We start from the raw sequence: 23,931 nt of genomic DNA on the forward strand, positions 1-23,931 counted from the left end.
GAGTGAGGTAACCCAGGCCCAAAAAGATGAACATGGGATGTACTCACTCATAATTGGTTTCTAGACATAAATAAAGGACATCGAGCCTATAATCCGTAAAAAATCCTAGAGAAGCTATATAAGAAGGTGAACCCAAAGAAAAACATATAGTTATCCTCCTGGATACTGGAAGTAGACAAGATTGCCAGACAAAAAATGGGAACATGAGGGTGGGGTGGGATGGGGGAGGAGGGGTTGGGGAGAGAAAAGTGTGAAGTGGAGGATGGGAAGAGCTTGGGGGAACAGGATGGTTGGGATATAGGAAGGGTGGATATGGGAACAAGGAATTATATATCTTAGTTAAGGGAGCCATTCTAGGGTTGGCAGAGACTTGACTCTAGAGGGGTTCCCAGGTGTCCAGGAAGACGCCCCCAGCTAGTTCCTAGGGCAGCTGAGGAGAGGGTGCCAGAAATGTCCAGATCCTATTGCCATACTCATGAATATCTTGCATATCACCATAGAACCTTCACCTGGCATTGGATGGAGAAAATGATAGAGCCCCACATAGGAGCACCGGACTGACCTCCCAAGGTCCTGATGAGGAGCAAAAGGAGGGAGATCATGAGCAAGGAAGTCAGGACCGTGAGGAGTGCGTTTACCCATTGAGACAATGGGACATATCTAAAGGGAGACCACCAAGTCCAGTTGGAATGGGACTGATGGAACAGGGGACCAAACCGGACTCTCTGAATGTGGCTGACGGTGGAGGAGGACTAAGAAACCAAGGACAACGGCAATGCACATGAACTTCACAGCATGGAGGGGCTCACTGTGAGCCATGTCAGTTTGGTTGCTCACCTTCCTGGACTTAGGGGGAGATTGGAGGACCTTGGACTTAACATAGTGAAGGGAACCCTGATGGCTCTTTGTCTTGGAGAGGGGTGGAGTGGGGGTATGGGTGGAAGGGAGGGGAGGGAAGGGGGAGGTGGAGGGGAGGAGATGGAAATCTTTAATAAAAAAACTTGAGAAAAAAATAAATAAAATAAACCTTTTAAAACAGAAAAAAAACTGTTAAAGTGAAACATTTAGTAGCATAGGTAGTTGATGAGGCTTCCGGAAGTTCTACTCCTCTGTTATCTCTCAGTACATCTCCCGATGAGGGAGCAAACCTCTGGTATGTCAGATTCCCCACTCCAATCAAAGCTTCATTCTCTGAATGATCTCAGTGAATGTATTACCTGTCCAAGAAAAGCCACGAATGTCTAACCTTTCAAGCACAATACATGTATCAGAAGTCAGAGAAGCAGGGGAAACAAAGGGCCACAAGTCTTAGATCTGGCATCACTGTGGAAACCGAAGATTGTCCACTTATTTCAGAGAAAATGAAAGTATAAATTTAATTTGATGCATCAGTCCTTTGAGTGACACATTTCCATTCTTGCCATATGTTAGAGCCAAGTTAAAAACTCTCTTGGGAAAGCAGAAGCTTTGCACAGGAATTATTTTGTTAGCCAGATGATGCTTTTTCTTGCAGCTTTGGGCTTCACATTGTTGTGTACCTGTAATTGGACTGAAGGGTTTTTGGCGAAGGACTAATTTATTAAATCTATGATGGTAAAGGGGGAAAAAGCCTCTTGATTCCTTTAGAGCCCAATGTCACTTTTTGCAATATGAGAAAACAGATTGATACATGCGTGCCTAGCACATTCATCCATGTCTATAATAACACTGAGCTGTACCAACATCTATGCATATTGGGGAATGTATATAAAAATAATAAAATAACTCCACGCCTCTCTTTAAAGATTCTGAGATAGCGCATTAAGCTGCTCTGGAACTATAAACTTTAAGAACTATTTCCTGGATATTATAATGTAGACTTAGAGACTGCTGGGCATTAAGTACATCTCGCATCATTGTTCTGTGTATCTCTTATCAGCAGACTCCCTGGTCTTATAGAACTTAGGCAGAAGTGTCAATCCTGAAAGCTTGAGTCTTAGGACAGCAATATTTTAAGAAGTAAATTAAAAGACTTTTAATGTCGGAGTAAATTTTTACCTAAACCTTCATTTCAGAGAAAACAAGGCTAGGTTACAGGGAAATGATTTCATGTGTCACAATAAGGGCTTATACAAACAGAGATGTGAAGATTATATAAAACCACATTCAATCTTCAGAATATTCTAGGAGTGGAAAAAAGAGTAGAAACGAACAAAAATTTATAAAACCCCAGAAGATCTAAAGTCATTTCACTCCAAACTAAGAAAGTATAGTTAATGATGAGTAGGAGGAAATCAGTTACATATGTATTCACCTTTCTTTCGGTGTGTTTAATGACAATAATATAGCTATTTATAGACACAAGAGAAATAAGTCTTCTATATTAACCCTTTGTTATGGGGAAATTATAATATAAGACTGATGTAAAGAAGGACCTAATAAAGTAAACAGTTGCATTATGGAAAAACAGTTTTTGTTTTTTCAATATGGGTTACAGAAATGGAAATACAATGCAGTACTGAATTCTTGAGCATGTCAACTAACCTATGCCCTCTCATAGGATTTTGTTTCATTATAAAAATAGCGGATCTGTAGCCTGGACTCGTCATCTCCTGTGACCAGGCAAGACTTCAAGAGGAGGAAGTAGGAAACCGACCCAGCCATATAACCTACATTCTATCCTGCCTATAAGATGTGCTGAGGTAAGGATAGCCTAGAAATAGAGTATTTTGTCAAGCAATAGTTAGTCTAGCCTAAAACACATGCCAGGAGAGTAAGCCCACTCCTGACATGGCCTGAAGACTCAGGACCTACAGATTGGATGACCCAGAGACCTAGGATAGAACCAAACATGATTGGAGGAAAAAATGTCAATGAAATGATGTTTATATAAAGATATTCTGCTATACACATAGATTGGTGCCTAGCCCACGTGTCATCAGAGAGGCATCAATCAGCAATGAATGGAAACAGATGCAGAACCACAGTTAAACATTAGGCAGAGCTCATGGAATCCTATAGAAGAGGGGAAGAAAGGATTGTAGGAGCCAGAGGATTTAAGGATACCACAAGAAAACTCACAGAATCAACTAACCTGGATTCATAGCAGCTCACAGAGACTGAACTGACAACCAGGGAGCCTACATGGGACTTAAGCCAGGCATTCTGCATATATGTTACAATTGGATAACCTGGTCCTCTTGTGGGACTCCTAATAAAGGGAACAGTGGCTGTCTATAGTTCTTTTGCTTGCTTTTGAAATCCTACTCCTCATACAGGGTAGTCTTGTCCAGCCTTAATACGTGGAAAGGGCTTAGTCTTACTGCAACTTGATATGCCATGTTTTGTTGATTCTCATAGGAGACCTGCCCTTTCCTAAAGAGAAACAGAAGCAGAGAGGATTATGGGAATGGGAACAGAGGGGTGGCAGGGGATGAAGGGAACCGAGAGGGAAGGCTAACTGTGGCAGAATGGCAAAATAAGTAAGTAAATAAATTTATTTTTTTAAAAAAGAAATGCAAACTAAAGATATTTTAGTGCATAAAGTTGAGGGGGTTGGAAAATGGAGGCCCTATTGCCAGCTCACAGGAATAAAATCAAAAGGATAAAGATAACTGCATCTGGTAATACAGATACAGTTAATCTGAAAATTAAATATGTATTGCAATTTATAAAATTGAAATTTGATGAGAATAGTTAATTCACTTATTTTCCCTGTTTCCTTTTAGCAAACTTCATTGAATGTTTATCACATGTCAAGACCTGTGGCAGGTGCGAGAGATATAAAGACAAATGAGATGCAGCCTCACACCCAAGGATTTAAGAAAAAATAGATAAGAATAGATCCTACCTAAGAATACTTTCCCACCCTGTCTTCCTAACTGTCTAATTAATCAACAATAGTATTATGAATTGCAAAATCCTCAGTCATTCTTGTACTTCATGAGTACAATTTTTCTCTTTGAAAGTAAGCAAAATGTTCATATTTGCTACAAGCCAGTTCAGCTCAACATTTGCATAGATTTTTTGCATTTATTTATTTTTATTTATTTGTTTGTTTGTTTGTTTGTTTTTCACACAGAGTTTCTCTGTAGCTTTGGAGTCTGTCCTGGAACTAGCTCCTGTAGACCAAATTGGCTTCGAACTCAGATATCTGCCTGCCTTTGCCTCCTGAGTGCTGGGATTAAAGATGTGTGCCAAGAAGAGGGACTTGAAAGTAGGTTGTTCCCTACTGTTACAATGTTATCTTTAGACCATGTGTAGGTAACACAGGATGAGAGTAAAATCAGCCACAATGAATCATCCAGATTCCTACCAACTTGCCCATGCATAATCTAGGTAGAGTCACAGTGATGCACCAAAAGAAATATGGTTTGAATCATTTTCTTGAGAACAGTAAAAAAAATGAAGGATGACCCACTACCAAAACCGGCAGATGGGATTACAACTTGGAATTTCATTCTGCTTTCCTGTCATTCTGTAATGCATTTGCATGCTACATTCTAAAGATAAAGATTCCTGCGCTATGTCTTCCCAAAAGCATAAAAGAATTTATAGGAATTTTTCCACTATTTTACAGTTGAGAATGATATGTGTTGATAAGCACTGGGATTATATTTATTGCCTATTACCCTCTGGTACTCATCTTTCTTTTGATGCCAATGACTACAACCAAAGAGAAAAGCGCATCCATTTTCCAGCAACTACTGACAGTCAATAGCCATTCAGGAAAAAAAAAAAAAAGACATCAAGGGAGCGCCTTCTATCCATGGTGGAAATTTAAAAACTCCAATCTTGTACAGGTATCCATAGTTGTAATGTGCTATAGGAAATCCTACAGCCAATAGCCTTCAAGTTACCTGCCCACTTGGGTGTGGCCTCTCATACTATTAATGCCAATGTAAAGTGCATGTTCCCGCTCTCTTGGAGCTGCCGGATTTAGTTGCTGTTCACCTTTCAAGCAGAGGACTGTGATCTGTGAGTCTACCCCTATATAAATAACTCTTTATTATACTCAATTCTCACCTAGTGTGGGATTTCTTTTTAGCATCTCTTTTCAGCAATGCACTCATGGATGCAATTGCAATATCACATCTGGATGTCATCATTTCACATCAGTCTTCCCCATTGACCAGATCTTCAGCTCCATGATGATCACTAGGTCTTGCTGGTAGTGATAATTATGTGATATGGTTGTTCTTTTTTAAGGAGGAGAATTCATCAATCACTTGTCCTCAGCACTCTGACCAGATACGACTCTACATTAACTCTATGCAAAAGGAACTTGTCTGCGACAGGCTGAGTCAAACTAGTCTATGGGTATAAATACAAAGATCTAGAAGGCAGTTTGACAATATAATCATCTTGGCAAACATAAGTAATGTGTTCTTCCCCTTGGATCTATGCCCTCCCAGCCATAGCCTTCTTTTAGTATTGATTTTTATTGAGCTCTACATTTTTCTCTGCTCCCCTCCCTGACTCTCCCCTTCTCTTTGACCCTCTCCCAAGGTCTCCATGCTCCCAAATTATTAAGGAGATCTTTTCTCTTTCTACTTCCCATGTAGATTAGATACATGTATGTCTCTCTTAGAGTCCTCATTGCTGTCTAGGTTCTCTGGGATTGTGATTTGTAGGCTGGTTTTCTTTGCTTTATGTTTAAAAATCACTTATGAGTGAGTACATATGATAATTGTCTTTCTGGGTCTGGGTTACCGCATTCAAAATAATGTTTTCTAACGCCATCCATTTGCCTGCAAATATCAAGATGTTGTTATTTTTTCTGAGGTGTATTACTCTATTGTGTAAATGTACCACATTATCCTTATCCATTTCTTGGTCAAGGGGCATTTAGGTGTTTCCAGGTTCTGGTTATGACAAACAATGCTGCTGTGAACATAGTTGAGCACATGTGCTTGTGGCAAGTTTGAGCATCCTTTGGATATAAACCCAAAAGTGGTATTACTCAGTCTTGAGGAAGGTTGTTTTCTAATTTTCTGAGAAATCGCTACACTGATGTTCAAAGGGGCTGTACCAGCTTGCATGACCACCAGCAATGCAGGAGTGTTCCCTTTACCCCTCATCCTCTCCAGCATAAGTTGTCATCAGTGTTTTTGACCTTGGCCATTTTTACAGATGTAAGATGGAATTTCAGAGTTGTTTAGATTTGCATTTCTCTGATGATGAAGAATGTTGAGCATTTACTTAAGTGTCTTTCAGCCATTTTAGATTCCACTATTGAGAGTTCTCTGTTTAGGTCTGTATTCCATTTTTTAAATTGGATTATTTGTTCTTTTGATTACCATTTTTTTTAAATTCTTTTTATATTTTGGAGATCAGATGTTGTAAGGAGAGGGCCTGCATATTCTTCCTGGCCACCAGGCTAGGTTAGCTCTGAAATAATGACACAGAAATTGTATTAATTAAATCACTGCTTGGCCTATTATCTCTAGCCTCTTATTGACTAACTCTCACATCTTGATTTAACCCATTTCTATTAATCTGTATATGAACACATGGCAGTGGCTTACCGGGAAAGATTCGGCATGTCTGTCTCTGGTGGCTCCATGATATCTCTCTCTGACTCTGCCTTTCTTCCTCCCAGCATTCAGTTCTGTCTTCTCTGTCTACCTAAGTTATTCCCTATCAAAAGGCCAGGGCAGTATCTTTATTCATTAACCAATGAAAGCCACATGTGGACAAAAGGACCTCCTACACCAATCAGACCTCTGTCTGATGTGGGGCTAGTGAAGATCTTTTCCCATTCTGTAGGCTGTCGTTTTGTCTTGTTGACCATATCTTTTGCTTTAGAGAAGCTTTTCAGTTTCAGGAGCTCCCATTTATTAATTGTATCTCTCAGTGTCTGTGCTACTGGGGTTATATTTAGGAAGTGGTCTCCTGTGCCAATGTGTTCAAGTGTAGTTCCCAATTTCTCTTTTCTGAGGTTCAGTGTGGTTGGCTTTATGTTGATCCATTTAGACTTAAGTTTTGTGCATGGTGAAGATATGGGTCTATTTTCATTCTTCTACATGTTGATATCCAGTTATGCCAGCACCAATTGTTAAATATGCTTTCCTTTATCCATTTGATATTTTTTGATTCTTTGTCAAAAATCAGTGATTAGAAAATGTGTGTATTAATATCCTGGTCATCAATTTAGTTCCGTTTGTTATCATGTCTGTTTTTATGCTAGTATCAGGCTGTTTTCAGTACTGTAGCTCTGTAGTAGACTTTGAAGTTAGAGATTGTGATGCCTCCAGATTGTACAGGATTGTTTTGGCTATCTTGGTTTTTTTGCTTTTCCATATGAATTTGAGTACCATTCTTTCGAGGTTTATGAAGAATCTTGCTGGGATTTTGATGGGCATTGCATTGAATCTGTAGATTGCTTTGGGGTAAGATTGCCATTTTTACTATGTTAAATTTACCTACCCAAGAGCATGGGAGATCTTTCCACTTTCAGGTGTCTTCTTCAATTTCTTTCTTCAAAGATTTAAAGTTCTTGTCATACAAGTCTTCCACTTGTTTGGTTAGAGTTACTCCAACATATTTTATGCTATTTGTGGCTATTGTGAAGGGTGATGTTTCTCTGATTTCTTTCTCAGCCTATTTATCATCTGTGTACAGGAGGGCTACTGATTTTTTTTTTGAGTTAATCTTGTATCCTGCTACATTCCTGAAAGTGTTTATGAGCTGTAGAAGTTCCTTGGTGGAATTTTTAGTGTCGCTTATGTAAACTATCATATCATCAGCAAATAGTGAGAGCTTGACTTCTTTTCCAATTTTTATCCCCTTGATCTCTTTTTGTTGTCTTATTGCTCTAGCTAGTACCTCAAGAACTATATTGAATAGATATGGAGAGAGTGGACAACCTTGTCTTGTTCCTGATTTCAGTGGGATTACTGTGAGTTTCTTTCCACTTAGTTTGATGTTGGCTGTTGGCTTGCTGGATGTTGCCTTTATTATGTTTAAGTATGTTCCTTGTATCCTTGCTCTCTTCAAGACCTTTATCATGAAAAGATGTTGTATTTTGTTGAAAGCTTTTTCAGCATCTAATGAGATGATCATGTGGTCTTTATTTTTCCATTTGTTATGTGGTGGATTACGTTGACAGATTTTTGTATGTTGAACCATCCCTGCATCTCTGGAATGAAGCCGACTTGACCATGGTAGATGATGGTTCTGATGTGTTCTCGTATATAATTTGCTAGTATTTTACCATCAATGTTCACGGGTGTGATTGTTCTGTAATTCTCGTTATTAGTAATATCTTTATGTGGTTTGGATATTAGGGTAATAGTTGGAGGAGTGCTGCTTGTTGGTTCTTGGCTGCTTGGCTAACTTAGACCCCAAATAATCATACAGAAACTGCATTAATTAAAACACTGATTGGTCCATTAGCTCTAGCTTATTATTGGCTGACTCTTATATTAATTGATCTGTATAATGCCACGTGGCTGTGACTTACTGGGTAAAGTTTCCAGCATCTATCTATGGCGGCTTCATGGCTTCTTTCTAACCCTGCTCTTCTTTCTTCCAGCATACAGACTAGCTTTTCCTGTCTAGTTGTGTTCTTCCCTCCCACAGACTCAAACCAGTTCTTTATTCATTAACCAATAAGAGCAACACACAGACAGAAGGACCTCCCACACCAGGTAATTTTAGCCTCATAAAAAGAGTTTGACAGTGTTCCTTCTGTTTCTATTGTGTGTCACAATTTAAGGAGTATTGGTATTAGTTCTTCTTTGAAAATCTTGTAGAATTCTGAGCTGAAACCATCTGATCATGGGCTTTTTTTAGTTGTGAGACTTTTGATGACTGTTTCTATTTCTTCAGCAGTTATAGATCTGTTTAATTTGTTTATCTGATCCTGATTTAATTTTCATAAGTGATATTTATCCAGAATGTTGTTCATTTCCTTTAAGTTTTCCAATTTTGTGGAGTACAGGTTTTCGAAATATGACCTGATGATTCTCTGGATTTCCTCCATGTCTATTAGAGTCCCCCTTTTCATTTCTGATATTGTTCATTTATGTATTCTCTCACTACCTTTTGGTTAGTTTGGATAAAGCTTTGTTTATCTTCTTGATTTTCTCAAGGAACCATCTCTTTGTCTCATTGATTCTTTTATTTTCTTTGTTTCCATTTTGTTGATTTCAGCTCTCAATTTGATTATTTCCTCTTGACTAGTTCTCTTGGGTAAATTTGCTTCTTTCTGTTCTAAAGATTTCAAATGTTCTTTTAATTCAGTACTGTGGGATTTTTCCGGCTTCTTTATGTAAGCATTTAGTGCTATGAACTTTCCTCTTTACACTGCTTTCATTGTGTCCCATAAATTTGGGTATGTTGTCTGATCATTTTTATTGAATTTTAGGAAGTCTTTAATTGCTCCTTTTATTTCTTCCTTGACCCATTGATGATTCAGATGAGCACTGTTTAATTTCTACATGTTTGTGAGCTTTCTAGAATTAGTATTGCTCTTGAATTCTAGTTCTAAGCCATGGTGATCTGCTAAGATACATGGGGTTATTCCAGGTTTTTTTTTTATCTATTGAGGTTTGTTTTGTTACCAAGTATGTGGTCAATTTTTGAGAAGGTTCCATGAGGTGCTGAGAAGAAGATACATTCTTTTATGTTTAGATGGAATATTCTATAGATGTCTTTTAAGTCCATCTGAGTCATAACATCTGTTGGTTCACTTATTTCTCTGTTAATTTTTTGTCTGACTGACCTGTCTAGTGATGACAGTGGAGTGCTGAAGTCTCCCACTATTAGTGTGTGGGGCTTAATGAATGTTTTAAGCTTTTGATGTGTTTCTTTTACATATGAGTATGCCCTTATATTTGGGGCATAAATGTTCAGTATTGAGATTTCCTCTTGATGGATTTTTCCTGTGAATAATATGAAAAGTCCTTCTTTGTTTTTTTTTTTATTGATTTTAGTTTGAAGTCTATTTTGTTAGATATTAGGATAGCTATACCAGCTTGTTTCTTAGGTCCATTTGATTGGAAATTTTTTTCCCAACCCATTTCTCTGAGGTGGTGTCTGTCTTTTAGGTTGAGGTCTGTTTTTTGTATGCAGCAGAAGAATCGATCCTGTTTTCATATTCAATTTGTTAGCCTGTGTCTTTTTATAGGTGAGTTGAATCCATTTATATTAAGGGATAATATTGACCAGTGATTGCTATCTCCTGTTAATTTAGTTTTTATTGTTGGTGATATTAATTTGTGTGTTTTTCCCTTTTTGGGGATTTGCTGCTGTAATACCATCAAATGTATGTGTTTTTGTTCATGTAGCCAACTTCCTTGGTTGAAGTTTTTTTTCTAGTACTTTATGTAGGGCTGGGTGTGGGGCTAGGTATTGGTTAAATCTGGTTTGTCATGGAATATCTTTTTTTGTACTTCTATGGTGATTGAAAGCTTTGCCGGTTATAGCAGTCTGGGCTGGCATCTGTGGTCTCTTAATGTCTCTATAACACCTGACCACGACCTTCTGGCTTTCCACTTGAGAAGTCAGGTGTAATTCTGATAGGTCGGACTTTGTATGTTACTTGGCCTTTTTCCTTTGCTGCTCTTAATATTCTTTCTTTATTCTGTGTGTTTAGTGTTTTGATTATTATGTGGCAAGAAGACTTTATTTTTGATCTAGTCTATTTGGTGTTCTGTAAGCTTCTTGTATCTTCATAGGCATATCTTTCTTTAGGTTGGGAAAATTTTCTTCTATGATTTTGTTAAATATATACCCTGCTTTTGAGTTGAAGTTCTCCTTCTCTACCTATTAGTCTTCGATTCGGCTTTTTATTGTGTCCCATATTTCCTGGATATTTTGGAGCCTGTCCTGGAACTAGCTCTTGTAGACCAAGCTGGCCTCCAACTCACAGAGATCCGCCTGCTTCTGCCTCCTGAGTGCTGGAATTAAAGGTGTGTGCCACCACTGCCCAGCTATCACTAACATTCTCTTACTATATTGTCGATGTGGGGTGAGTATATCTCGTTATTTATATGCTCGAATATTGGTCTTCTTTGTAGTTATATTGAATTGACAGGATTTTTAAGAACCTAGTAGGAAATAATTGAACCATAGCTGTCTTCATAAAACGATTAATTCTAGTATCTTGAAGTAGATTAGGTTTCACAGGGGTGTGTTTGATCATAAGTGAGATGGTGATTCTAAGAGAATATAGCCTTAGCCCCCCCCCATATTCTTTTTGCCTCCTTGGTCACATACATGCATGAAATTAATTTTTTTACCTCTATGTCATGTTGTGACAGAGCTATGTGGCTCTTTCCAGGATGTAATTGTACTGAGTTTGGGAGTTTTCATTCACTAGAAACATGATTTCAGTAAAACTCATCTTTGTTGGGATAATTGTTTTGTACACTATGTGAAAATGAATCTTTTTAAGCTCACCTACCGTCACACTTTTGATTGATTTAATAAAGAGACAAATGACAAAAAGCTAGGCAGGAAAGGATAAGCAGGACTTTGGGAGAGCAATGGGAACTTGTGTAAAGAATTGGAGATGTGAGAGATTCACCAGCCAGTCATGGAGGAAGTCAGACATATGATACTAAGGAGAGACAAGGAGTCATGTGGCAGAACATACATTAATACAAACAAGTTAACTGAAGTTTTAAGATCTAGCTGTGAACAAGCTTTCATATCTCTGTGTCATTATTTGAGAGCTGTGATCCAAAGAAAGACCTGATACACATCTTCAATTATTTTGCCTTATCAACACCAAGTATACTAAGAAATTATATGAGAAAATTAATAATAAAAATATCACTTTAAGGAAGTTTTTTTATAAGCGCAAATCTCTGAAATATTTACCGGTTAGTTTCTCAGATGACATATCATCTGCTAATTAACTTTTTACTTTCACTTAAAGCATAATTAAAATAATGAAACTTTTGGACAATCATGTACAGGGATGGTCTTAACTCTCAAATAAAATAATAAACTAGAAGCTGCTTCTATTATAAAACAAAAACAAATAGAATATATTAGAAAAATAAAAAGTTTCAGCAATCCACTCCCACAGCAGATAAACTTAGCCAGATTATCTTAGAAAATACTTTGAAACATATTTCAGAAACTTGAGGGTACATGGGAAAGTAGATAAATTTCTAGACACATATAAGATCTCATCTATATCAACAGGAAGTTGATTACTCTCGTTTCTGTGGCTCCAGAAGAAGAGAAAAATGATTGCCATTGGTTAGATGAATTTCTCCTTTCCCCATTTATTAATTCCAGAATGTTCCACCATGGGATGGTGTAGCTCACATTTAGAATGGGTTTTTCTCTTTCAGTAAATCATCTTTGGAGAAGCCCTCAAAAAACACATTGGAAAGTTTGCCTCCATGAATCCTCTGTGTGTTTCTTTTTTTTTTTTCTTCATGGTTTTTTTTTATATTTAAAAATTTCCATCTCCTCCCCTCCTCCTCCCCCTTCCCTCCCCTCCTCCTCCCCCTTCCCTCCCCTCCCCTCCACCCATACCTCTCCTCCCTCCCTCTCCAGGCCAAGGAGCCATCAGGGTTCCCTACTCTATGTTAAGACCAAGGTCCTAACACAATCAAGTTATAAGTCAAAATTATCCTTTACAATATTTATCCCTGTCCACCTGAAACACAAACACATCACCTTAAGTCATAACATGTTGCAGAGGTCAGCCCCCATAGTGCACATGTCCCAGAGGGGAGATAAGGAGTTGGTGAGGGAAGGATGAGCCAGGCATGGTGATTGAGGAAATCTTGCAGCCTGATTGACTAGTAGCCAGACTGTTTTATTCCTTATACAGAATTCAATAAGCAGGAATAGATTCATGTTTTCTAAAACATAGATCATATCATTTTGTTTTTGGACATGTGTTGTAGTCCTTCTTGCATGAGTTTTAGTCTTCATTGATAAACCATGGCAGAACAGAATTATCTTTTATAATAATTTTCTTTTTAAGTTTAATCGTCACTGACAAACGTAAACAGTTATCTTTATAACTCCATAGCCTCATTTAAAAAAATATTTTCCTTTTTTATTAAGAATTTTAAAACAATTTTTTCTCATTTTGTATAGCTATTCCATTCCTACTCCCTTCCTGTATTACCCTTCCCTCTACCTCACCCCCCCCCCTTCCACTCCTCAGAAAGAACAAGGCTTCCTATGGGGAATCAACTAAGTCTGACACATCACTTTGAGGTAAGACCAAAGCAAGACCAAGGCCTTCCCCCTATATCTAGGCTGAAGAAAGTATCCCTTCAAAGAGAATGTGCTCCATGATGCCAGTTCAAGCACAAGGAATAAATTCTGGTCCCAATGCCAGTGGACCCGCAGACTGCCCAAGCCTCACAGCTGTCCCCAACATTCAGTGGGCCTAGTTTGGTCCTATGCAGTTTTCCCTGCTAGCAATCAGAGTCAGTGAACTCTCATTAGTTCAGATCAGCTGTTTTTAATGGGTATCACCATCATGGTCTTGACCCCTTTGCTCATATTATCACTCCTCCCTCTCTTGGACTGGTCTCCAGAAGCTCAGCCCAGTGCTTCCCGTGGATCTCTGTATCTGCTTCTATCAGTTGCTGGATGAAGGTTTTATGATAATTTAGGTAGTCATCAATCTGATTAGAGGGGAAAACCAGTTTAAGCATCCTTTTCACTGTATTCCTATTCACTAGAATTTTAGCTGGGGTCATCCTTGTGGATTCCTAGGAATTTCCCTAGAGTTGTGTTTCTTGATAGCCCCTAAGGGCTCTTTCTATCAAGATATCTCTTTCTTTTCTCTCCCTCTTTGTCTCTCTCACTTCTTGAGTATCCTGTTTCCTCACATTCTACTCTTCTCTACCCTTCTCTCCTTCTCCTCCCCTTTCACCCTCCATTTCTCCCCCTCCATATTTACACTCCCAGTTTTCTCAGAAGATCTTGTCTGTTTCCCCTTCCCAAGAGGATCCATGTCACAGGGTTCTCCTTGTTATCTTTCTTCTTTGGGATCGTGGACTATAGGCTGGTTATCCTTTGCTTTACATCTAATATCCACATATGAGTGAGTCCATACCATACTTGTCCATCTGGGTTGGTTTACCTCTCTCAGAATGGTTGTTTCCAGTTCCATCAATTTTCACGCAAATTTCAAGATGTCATTATTTTTTTTTTTTTACTTCTGAATAGTACTCCATTGTGTAAATGTACCATATTTTCTTTATCCATTCTTTGGTTGCTCCATTGCTGTTAGGAGTGAAAACTGGTTTTTTTTTTTTTTGGTTTTTTGAGACAGGGTTTCTCTGTAGCTTTTGGAGCCTGTCCTGGAACTAGCTCTTGTAGACCAGGCTGGTCTCGAACTCACAGAGATCCACCTGCCTCTGCCTCCCGAGTGCTGGGATTAAAGGCGTGTGCCACCACCGCCCGGCCAGGAGTGAAAATTTTATAGCCCCTTGGGAAATCAGTGTGGCAGTTTCTCAGAAAACAGGTAATCAATCTACCTCAAGCCCCAGCAATAACACTCTTGGGTATATAACCAAAGGATGCACACTTATACCACAAGTACATTTGCTTAACTGTGTTCATAGCAGCATTATTTGTAATATCCAGAACCTAAAAACAACCTCAGTTTGGTTTTTCAGGATAGATTTCTCTGTGTAACTGCCCTGGCTCTCCTGGAACTCAGTCTCTAGCCCAGACTCCCTCACACTTACAGAGATCCACCTGCCTCTGACTCCCAAGTGCTAGTGTTAAAGGCATGTGCCACCTCCACCTGACCTTTGTTCTTAATGGTGTTAATCACTAGTAATTAGAAACACAGAGTATGAACCTACTTTCTTCACAACTCTAAATACACTGAGACCCTTTCCTAACAAAGTTGCACGTTTTCACATCTTTCAGGTCTCTCTCTGTGAAAATTTAAGACCAGTAAGCAGCATAGTGTCAAAGTCTACATGTTGCTGTGTCTTAAAATTCCATATGCCTAACATTAGTCCATAGCTTTGAACTCAGCCTCATCCAAAATTTCAGAGCACACATTCAGAGTCTTTAACAGAATGTAGGAGTATAACACAAGTGTAACTCTTGAGAGCTCCTCTCTCTCTCTCTCTCTCTCTCTCTCTCTCTCTCTCTCTCTCTCTCTCTGTGTGTGTGTGTGTGTGTGTGTGTGTGTGATGATTATTATTTTTGGTAATGTGGTGTGACTTGAAATTTCTCCTATAAGTTTATGTGTTTGAACACCCTTCCCCAGCTGGTAATAGATTGGAAAGGTTATGGCACCTTTAGATGGTGATCCTTGGTAGGGAAAGTGGGGTGTGTGGTGTGGGCTCTGAGGTTTAGAGCCCCTTCACATTTTCTTTCTACTGTTTACTTCATGGTCTGTCAAGATGTATACAAGGGTAGCCTATAAAACTTCATAATCCTGCAAGGTTGACTCCATCTACTGCTCCATCTTTCCCTATGTATACTTTCATATTACTTATTACATAGTAAGGTAACTAAAAAGTGGTCATGCTTCAGATATCAATTTTCTATATTAGTTACTTTTCCCTTGTAGTGAATAAATACTTAAGGAAGAGCAAGTTGAAGGGGATAAAGTTCGTTTGAGTTAATGGCCTGGGATGCAGTGCATCGTGGAGAAAATGTCATGGAGGGACAACCATGGTGGCGAAAGAACATTGTTTCATTTTAGCATTCCAGAAGCAGAGAAAGGAGAACACCAGCATTTGCCTGGCTCTCTTCCTTTCACTTTTGTTCTGCTACTCTACACTATGGCTGGTACCACTCTCATTTATAGTAAGTCAGTATTTCCCCTCAATGGGAGAGGGGCCAAGGGGAGAGGGGTGAAAGCAGGGGGAAGCAGAGAAAATGCATAGCGCATTAAAAACAATGAAAAAGTTCCCGTAGACACATAATAGACACAGCTGAAGGTGTTCTGCATAGTATGCTAGGTGCTTCTTAAGCCAATCGAGCTGACTATTGAGATGAATCACTGCAGATCATCACAAGCAATGAAACTCAAAGGAATAAAGTATAAAGTGTCTCTCCAAAAAAAGAAAGTCTGGATGGATTCAACACTAAACTCTTTAAAGTGTTTAATAAACAGCTAAAGTCAATACGTCCAATGTTATTCTACAAAATAGAAAAGGAAGTTTGCCACATTAATCACATAACACCAGAATTACCATGCTAAAACTGAGTACAGATATAACAATCAAAAGAAAATTATAGACCAACGCCACTGATTAACACAGACACAAAAATTCTCAACAAAATATTTCCAACTGAATTAACATATTAAGTTAGTAAACACAGTGACAGAGACAATATGCCACTGACACAGAAACAGACATACAAATATAGTGCACGAGAGAACACAGAATTAAACACTAGCAGCTACAGCCAGTTGATTTTTGTCAGGAATGTTAAAAACTACACAATATAAAAAGCATCCTCCTGAGAAACAGGGCTGAGAAATCTGGATACATATATGCAGCCAAATAAAATCATACCCATAGCTCAGGCCCCCCATAAAACTTATTTAAAATGCATTATACTTTAAGCCTCAGAATTTTGGAAACAACAGAATGAACAAAACATACAGGCAAAACCCAAGACACAGGCAGGAATAAGCTTTTGAAAAGGATTCCAGTAGTACAGGAAATAACCTCAAGAACTGACAAAATAGGTTGCAAGAAAGTAAAATCATCTGTACTGCAAAGAAAACTATCAAGAAATGGAAGAGACAGCATACAAAGAGTGGGAAACCATTTGCCAATTATATAACAGCAGCCAATAGCTAGTCTTATTTGCAAAAATTACATTTAAAAAACAAGTCTTTCACTCACCCTAAAGCACTGAATCAACAGTTTATAAGGGAGAAATCACATAATTATCAAGAAATATTTGAATAAGTGTTAAAAATTCTTAACTATGATGCAAGCTGGAACTGTTTTTAGATCGTATCTCTCTGGTCATAACAACCAGCAAGAGGGACACAGATGACAAGAAATCTTGGTGAAGATACAGAAAAAGGGGAAACTTCCTAGTTGGGTGATGGCATGCAAACTTGTATAACCCCCATGAGAATCCTTATGAATATTCTCTGACCTACAATATGTTCTGCCTACAACATGTGCTAGGGTAATGGTGGCTCAGAACTTGTGGGAGTAGCAAAGAATAACTAGCCTAACATGAGGCCCACACCAAGAGAAGAAGCCCATCCTGACATTGTGTGGATTGTCAAGAATGAGGGGCAGGACAGCTCAGTGATCTAGAACAAAACCAAGCAGGTCTGGCAAAAAAAAAAAAAAGTCAATGGAATGATTCCTAATGATATTCTACAATAATCATAGATTGGAGTCTAGCCAAGTCATCATTAGTGAGGCTTCATCTAGCAGCTGATGGGAGCAGATGCAGAAACACACAGCCAAATACTAGGCAGTGCTCAGAGAATCCTGCAGACACGTGGAAGGAAGGATTGTAGGAGTCAGAGAGATGAAGGACACAACAATATAACTGCCCATAGAGTTAGCGAACCTGGGATCTTAGAGGCTCACAGAGACTGAACCAATAATCAGGGACTTCTAAGGGTCTGAACTTGGTCCTCTGTACATATATACATATATACACATACATACATACATATATGTATGTATATATTTGTATAGCTTGATGTTCCTGTGGCACTCCAAACAGTGGGAGTGGGGTGTGATTCTTATACTTTGTGATTCTTGGGACCCTATCTCTCCTACTGGGTTGCCTAAGGAATGGAGGAGGAGTGGATCTGGAGGAGAGGGGGAGGGTAGGAAACCAAAAGGAGTGCAGGTAGGGTAAACTGGGATTGGGGTGTAATGTATGAAAGAAGAAAAAGTAAACAAATAAATAAAACAAGAAAGAAACAAATAAGCCATCAAAAAGAGAACTGTTTTCTGACAAATCTTGGTATGTATGACACAGACTTGGAACATAGTAAATATCCCTGCACATTCATGTTGCATGACTTGTCTTTGACAATAAGTAATAACACATTCAGCCTAGATGGCCATCAACAGAATCATGGAAAAAGAAAATATGGTACATATACAAAATGGGATTCTATATAGTTTATAGCTTTTTTTTGGTTGTTTAAAGACAGGGTTTCTTTGTGTAGCACTGGCTGTCTTGGAACTTACTCTGTAGACTAGGTTGACATTATCAAACTCAGAGATCTGCCTTCCTCTGCCTCCTGACTGCTGGGATTAAAGATATGTGCTATCACTATATAGCTTTAAAGAATGAAATCAAGTTGTTTACAGGAATATGGATAAACATAGAGACATAGAGAATTAATGCATAGCATGAAATAAACCAGCTCAGAAAGAAAAACTCCCCACATTTATTTCATATGAAGAATCTTTATTAAATTTGTGTGCTTGAGTGTGTGTGTTTGTGTGTGCATATGTGTGTGTTTGTCTTTCTCTCTCTCTCTCTCTCTCTCTCTCTCTCTCTCTCTCTCTCTCTCTCTCTGTGTGTGTGTGTGTGTGTGTGTGTAAAGGAAATTACGAGGGGAAAAACTGTCTGATGATTATTTGCGACACGAAGTTTTCTCCTAGGAAGCCTTATTTATTCCCACCCAGTTCTCTTATTGAGTCATATGGACAGAGCAAATGGCTTTTTGTAAATATTCGTTTCCTTAAAAAATATGAATATCTCTAGAGAAGTCCTTGTCAAATATTATTCTCTTCAAACTAAGTTCTAACTATATTTGCTCTGTAAGACAGCACTAACTGGATTTACCCACCAAGCACAACACACTGGTCCTAGTCACACAACACTGACTTTCTCAAAAACTTGAAATCCTGGCCACCACTTAAAATTAAGTAAGTCTTGAGTTACATAACATCCTCCATGCTCAGTGTGTGTACTAATTAGACGTCTTTTCCAACAACAGAGCATTTGTGACCCGTGCTACCCTTTTGATGCTGTGGTAAGCCTTGGAATCTTCTAAGGTCTAATATTAACTAGAATTTATTATCGTAATTTTTCATTTATGGCAGTTTCTGCTTTGCATATAAATCACACTTATTATTTCAATAGCTGGACTCATTAATTAGTATTCATTAACGCAACACCTTATGCTCAAACCCCTTGAATAACTTGTCCTTTCCTTGATGAAGAAAATTCCTCTGCATTTCTGACCCAGAATTGAAGAAGTCCTGCTTCCTTTTGGAAAGTAAGGTCTTTATACAATGATATAACCCCCACATCAGGGTAGTTTCTTTTACATCTATGTTTTATAGAGGTGGCTGATTTTCTTATATGATTCAAAGCCATCTTACCTTATGTACATTGGCTTGACTTTGTAGAGCATCTTGTACAGGTAACACTATATTTAGTGTAATAGGTTCAGTAACAATCGATTTTCTTAAATATATTTATTTAGTGTCACAGTACCTATTGTTGCAGGAGGGCCTGCTTGTTGGCCCTGGCCACCCAGCTAGCTTAGCCCCAAATAACTACACAGAAACTGTATTAATTAAATCACTGCTTGGCCCATTAGCTCTAGTTTCTTATTGGCTAATTCTTACATCTTAATTTAACCCATTTCTATTAATCTGTATATCACCACGTGACAGTAGCTTACCGGGAAAGATTCGGCAAGTCTGTCGAACTCTGGTGGCTCCATGGTGTCTCTCTGACTCTACTTTCTTCCTCCCAGAATTTAGTTCTGTCTTCTCTGCCTACCTAAGTTCTGCCCTATCGGGCCAAGGCAGTTTCTTTATTCATTAGCCAATACAAGCAACACATAGAGAGAAGGACCTCCTACATCAACCTATACCTCTTTTTCTAAGAAGTTAGGAAATAGGGTCTCTACTTTAAGGCAAGTCTAAATATAAAGTGATCTATATTTAGAAATAATCCATGAAAAATTCTTTAATTGGCAAGTAGTGACATCATTATGAACCATGAGACTGCATTGTACAAAGTCCTATTCTCTTACTTTGGAAAGGATGCCTAAATGATAGATTCTACCTAAAGTCATTATTCTTTGAAATTCAGAAGCAGGTAAGCCTGAGATGCCAGCAAATAGGATATAGGATGCTTCTAGGGAAAAGTAGAGTTTGGTCTGAGCATGGACCTTCCAGAATGTCATGCTATCCTGTCTCCTCATCTTATGATGGTTATGTAGATGTATTCACTGTGTAATTCACCAAGTTCCACACTTACAGCATATGAACTTCTCTCAAGTATAGTTGTGATTTTAATTATAGGCTTTATTAAATTATGCATACTAATATATATGCCTAATATATCTACCTTCAATAAATTCAATTGATTATCAAGTAGAATACAGGTTCTTATTTAAAGTTGAAAGTAGTGATTTTGCTACATTTTCTTTCCTGTTTCTTCTTCTCTGCTCTACCTTGTGTCTGGTAGGCTTACAATCACAAATTGCATCTCAGCTCCTTTAGGGTATAGGAGGTCCTTCATTCTATGTGTTGCTTGTATTGATTAATGGAAACTACATTGGCCTGATAGCGCAGAACGCAAGTAGGCAGAGAAGACAGGACTTAATTCTTGGAGGAAGAAAGCAGAGTCAGAGAGATGCCATGGAGCCACCAGAAACAGACATGCCGAATCTTTCCCAGTAAGCCACTGCCACTTAGTGATATGCAGATTAATAGAAATGGGTTAAATTAAGATGTAAGAATTAGCCAATAAGAAACTAGACTAATGGGCCAAGCAGTGATTTAATTAATACATTTTTTGTGTGGTTATTTGGGGCTAAGCTAGCCAGATGGCCGGGACGAACAAGCAGCCCTCTCCCTACATCACCTTTATCCTCTGACTCCTTTTGGATTTGGGCAATGAAAAAAGAAAATGAAAAATGGGCAATGAAAAAGAAGAGACTGGATGTAGCTTCTCTCAATGTGGTCTTTGCCACCGTTTCCTTGTCTGTTCATGCTTAAGACAATGACTTTCATGGGTTTGTGGCTTTTATCTCTTTTTTCTGTGGTCCTTGTGACATATGAGGGGTTCAGCTCTTGGTTACAAGTATGTACTGCTTTTCAGACCTTATCTCTACCCTCGATATTTTGCAAGAAAAGTGCATGGTAATTCTAAATCATGTTTTAATTTAGAACTCATGCCCCGTTAGCTTACCATGTTCTTGCTCAGGTCTGTATTCCTAGTCCTAGTGCCTTCATTCCTAGATGCTTTTTGGAGACCATGAGACAAGATCCTTCCTAGGTCTCTCTGTAGACAATATCTGATAAAGGTAAGAGAAGAAAGTCTAGAAAGCACATTTTCCTACTCTATCTCAATATGAAGTGTATTTTTTATTGCTATCGCTTATCTCTAGTCATACTTACTTTTGTGTCCCAAGCCTGGGTTCCTGAACTGTAAGATTTCACATTTGTACTCAGATGCCTAACTTTTGACTAATATGCTGTTTCATGGCAATAATAGATAGATAGATAGATAGATAGATAGATAGATAGATAGATGATACATACATACATACATACATACATAATACATACATACATACATACATATATACTTAGATAAATAGAAACAAGAGAAACCCTGATGCATCTGGTTTCAGATTCTTCCTTAATTAATATAATATATGATCAAAAGCTTATCTCTTTCATTTAGCAGAGTTTCTGAAGCCACTTTTTTTCTGCTGAAAATGCTGAAAACATCACTCTTTGCTATCAGCTAGCAGTTCCCATAATTCTGCCCCACATCTATAAGCGATCACTTATCTCCAATTGCTTCTGTTGTGGGCCATGTTGTCTGAGAGCCTTATTGACACACTACTTCAGTCATTTGGATGCAGAAGTGATATTGAACTACACTGACCTAAATCTTGTATAGCATTAGAAGGAATGAGCACACAAATCCCACATTAGGTTCCTGTAGTCACGTACAGAATAGTGTGAGGTTCACATCTTAAATAATGTAAGGTCATTGTCCCACAGTTCTGGAGGGTAAAAGTCCAAACTTCAAGGGATCAGCAAGTGAAAGTAGTCGGAAATGATCTATTCACAGTCGCTTACCTAACTTCTGGAAGATCTGTGGCTTGTGAAGTTTTAACGCATGGCTACAGCATCTCCGAGTGTACGTCAGAGTCCATGATTCTCCTTTGCACAGGAACACCAGACGCAGTGTTTGGATCACCTGAATCAAAGATTAAAAGAGCAATGACTCTATTTCAAATAAGGTAACATTCTGAGTTTCTGCGGGTAAGATTCCAACATAAAACACCGAATGAACACATACATCATCATAAACCAACCTGGTGGGAGGATTTCCTGATGAGCTACTGCTCTTCTGAGTAAGTTTTGGTTTTATGCTCTTTTTAGCAAATGTTCTTCCTGACGCCCAGCAGGAGGTGCTGCTCAGGTGACTCTGACCCTGCTTCGAGATTCTAAGTGGAAAGCGATTTCATCCGTCCAAGGATGAGTAGGTAATGCAAGAGAAGCCAATGAGAGCAACTCTGTTATTGTTTGAAGTTATCTGGACAAAGTACTATGGAAATTGCATCAAGCTAGAGCTGACACTGCCCCTCTAAATGCAACACACCTGCATGGTAAATATAGGACCCTAATGAAAATAGAATTGCAGAGAAACAATACCATAACGACATTTAAGCTTATGCAATGAGAATCCTCTAGATTTAAACTAAGCCAAGCTCCTGACATATATTAAAAAACTGTAACAGTGATACACATACTTAGCATAAAATAAGTAAGTACGTGTTTTAGTATATAATTTCTTAAAATTTAATGGACATCAAAATAGCCTGAAAAGGTTGCCCTTCAAACCCTCATGTTTTCTGGCTGAGAAGTCTCCATTATTTCATTTCTAGGAGGTCAGCTGGGCTGCAAGTCTAGAAATCACACTCTAAAAACTACTTTTGAATTTGCCTAAATGACAGTTCGGTAGTAAAAGAATTCCAGCAAGCAGAGTGGAGAAATATATCACTTGTGTTGCTCTTGTCATTTTAAATATGACCTGTGATTCAATAGAAATTTTGTTTTGTCTCTCTGACATCTTATAAGTATTTTTTTTCTTTCCAATGATGTCCAAAACAAGACCAGGTCCCAAGCTACAGGGCATAGTATAATTTCCATGTAAATGACTAAATCTTGTGGTTGTTTTTTTTTTCAATATCAGAAATCATTTATACATTTCTCTTAGAGAAGTAGTTCAGTGTTGCTAGACTGATGGAATTGTCTGTGGCAGAACTTAAATTACAGCAAATCCCTTGAGGCTAAAAGAATTTATTGTTACCTGGTATCAAATAACACAAAACTAGCATTTCATGCTTCCTCCTCGTGTAAGATGGATCAATTTTGAGACAGGGTACTCAGCTAGGACCTCTGTAAACTAAAACCTTTTCCTTGCAACAGAACTATCACTGGAGCCTTAATAGGATCTGGGTGTTTGATCAGTCAGTGAATCTATTTCTGCATTTAAATGGTCAGTCTGTCAAGAATGACGGAAAAGAGAAAGCGAAGGGCCAAAGCTCTGGGTTCTCTGGGCTGGAGAGATCACTCCACTGTAAGACACACTGGGCAGTCCTGCAGAAAACCCAGGTTAGGTTCCTAGCACCCACATGGTGTCTCAAAAACAACTGTAACTTCAGTTCCAGGGGGTTCAAAGTCATCCTTTGGCTGTCAAGTGCAATGTACACATGTATTGGACATACAAACATTCGTACAAAATAAAAAGAAAAAATACATGAAAATAATTCATCCAAAAGCTAGATTCTCAGCATCAGTGTTCAATGGTATGAGAGATATGTAACCAAGAAGCATAATTATGACCTAGGAATATAGAGACCCAGGTTTTAATTCTGACATTTGCACTGCTGGTATGAACCTCTTGGAAAGTAGTTCAGTTTCTCGGAGTTTCCTTGTAAAGACAATGACTTAGAAAACTTTCAACTTCAGTTTCCCACATTCTCTGTTTGTATTATTATGATTTCAGCTG

This window comes from Arvicola amphibius, chromosome 1 (genome assembly GCF_903992535.2).
Source record: "Arvicola amphibius chromosome 1, mArvAmp1.2, whole genome shotgun sequence".
NCBI classification, from domain to species: domain Eukaryota; kingdom Metazoa; phylum Chordata; class Mammalia; order Rodentia; family Cricetidae; genus Arvicola; species Arvicola amphibius.